General features: G+C 34.5%; 1 pseudogene; it reads right to left on the minus strand.

Annotated features, from left to right (window-relative positions):
* Positions 1-387: 387 nt before the first annotated feature.
* LOC149561494 (3-hydroxy-3-methylglutaryl-coenzyme A reductase 2 pseudogene) lies at positions 388-1,341 on the minus strand (annotated as a pseudogene).
* Between the last annotated feature and the right edge of the window lie 1,152 nt (positions 1,342-2,493).

A 2,493-nucleotide genomic window follows, 5' to 3' on the forward strand; every position in this document is an offset into this window, starting at 1 on the left:
TTTTATTTCTCAAGAAATTCAACATTAAATATATAGAAGAGGAGTATAGAAATTTAAATTTGATGGTAAGATAAGATTTTTGGGATTACCAGGTTTTTGCATTTGTTCCAGGAGATGAAGCATTCACTCATTTCACTCCCAACATGTTCATGCATACTACCTATAAAGACAATTGTGTCCCACTTCCTACTATTCCCAAATCCATGCATGAAATGGTAACTAATATATATAGATCTTAGTCACTTTTGGAAAGCTCCATCACGTTAATGTAGTGTGAGCACTCTACATTCAAGGCCAAATCTTGGTCTATTGAAATCAACACAAGTGAAACAATGTTTGAAGCATGGGCATTGAATCCTCCCATAGAATCCATGTCAAGAACTCTAACTAGAGTAATTCTAATAGATTTTGAACCCCATTAGAAACCATGTTCATTCCCATTATGCCTCCAGTGGAGTAGCATAATGTCATATAAAAATTCTTTCCTTCAATTCCACATTTTATGCCTTGCACCCTAGCAAATCTTCTAGTCCTATTGAAGATGTTATTGATGTGCTCATATTTCGTAGGATCCTTAGGATAGTACTTGACATTCAGCATCTATTTTTATACTCTGAAACCTAATGATAGAAGCCCTAGTCATGTCATCACTAAGAAGAATGCTTGTAGCTCCACCACTCATAAGAATGGCCTTGCAACCTCTATTTGTACTATGGTTGTCATAGGCACCATGTACTCAAAGACATTGACTAATAAAGGTTGTGCTACACCCATAGGGGTTTCCACATATATCCAAGAAACATTTCATAACACTTCCCAACAACACACTAATAAACAAATTCCTCCAAGGGAAATCATCAAGAGATCTCCTAGTCAAGAGCTTTGATGCCCTCCTCACAAAGAAAACTCTCTTATGATTCCTAAGGAAGGATATAAGTGAATAGGATGCCACAATACTATTGCACACAATAGATGTGATTTCTTCATCTTTATTGTCACCAAGGGCAAGTCCCTTGAGTTGGAACTCATGCTTCTTAATAATAGTTTCTTCTTTTGTTGTAGCAAACAAGTTGTTATAGGGTTGTTCAAATCCTCCTTATCAAACTCATCCCAAGAGCCATCATTTCTCTTGTTGATGAAGTTTTTGATATAACCAATTCTAAAAAAACCAAAAAGATAAACAAAGGAAGCTAGCTGAGCCATAATGGCCACAATCTCTCCAAAGTTTAAAACCTAGAGAGGTGTTGATGTTATGATCTTCTCCCTCGATCTCCTTATCAAGAATATGATGCAATAAAAAAACATAAGGAAGACCATGTTGGTAAGGCCTAGAGGAAGAATTTAATTTTGGATTTAGTTAAAATAATTTTGTTAGTGTTATAGGGATAATGAATGAGGTTAATGATTGACTATGAAGATAATTTTATGTTGTGGGATAAACATATAGAATAGAACCACTAGGTTGTTTTCTATTAGTAGAAACTAGAACATAAATATGTTTTTTTATCTCTTAGTGCAATATGTTTCAATTTTTTTGGTATTTAACATAATTTTATCTATTATATATGCCTTCCAAGATATTGACATTTAATTTATATGGTGACCATGTAAGTGTCCTATACTTGAGTGTGATAATTAACACTACAAATTCATTTGTGAAGTACATTTTTTCTTAGTTGACTAATGAACATTGAAACTGAATTGTACTCACTATTTATTGGGTCATCACACTTTTGTCATTATTTGTATAATGGCCATGACCAATAAGGAAGCATGGGTATATAAGTGCAAAAAATTGTGGATTTGTACGCTTAAAGGAAGAATACCCCTTCACATATTTTAGTGGAAGATAATGAGGGAAAGATTTCCTCTTCAGTGTCTCTTTGGGCACTAAGCCTTGTACTTGCTATAGTGATAGCCCTGAAGAGACCTCTCATCTCTTAATATCAAGGACTCTATAAGATGCTCCAACATGTACTACTATACACTCTAGAGCATGTGCCTCTAGCCAAGGATTCATGAAGTCTATGAATCTCTTGGTTAGTGTAATTATAGAGCATGTCGGGTGGGATACAATGCTGATCTATGGAAATAACACATTGCTAGAGGGGGGATAGACTATTGCTCATAGGGGATAAGAGGTTTCTACTACTCGAGTGGGATAGGAGGTTTCTACTGCTTGGTGGGGATAGGAGGCTGCCACTTAGATTGGATAAGAGGTTGCTGCTTCGGGAGGATATGAGGTTGTTGATCTGCCATGTGAAGGTCAATGCATGTATTATGCCTAGATGTATATAATGTGTAAACCTAAAATTTAAATTTAAATATGACATTTTTAATAAACTTGAAATTTATCAAGTACAATGACATTTAAGAAACTAGAATTTTGTAAACATGAAATTAAATGTATACAATATGTGTAAACATGAAAAAAGCATAACATATGTATAGTACTACACATGTGAACTTGAACATCCTAAATTAAAATATGAC

Source organism: Cupressus sempervirens, chromosome 4 (assembly GCF_028749045.1).
Source record: "Cupressus sempervirens isolate cs-2001-9-10 chromosome 4, ASM2874904v1, whole genome shotgun sequence".
NCBI classification, from domain to species: Eukaryota; Viridiplantae; Streptophyta; class Pinopsida; order Cupressales; family Cupressaceae; genus Cupressus; species Cupressus sempervirens.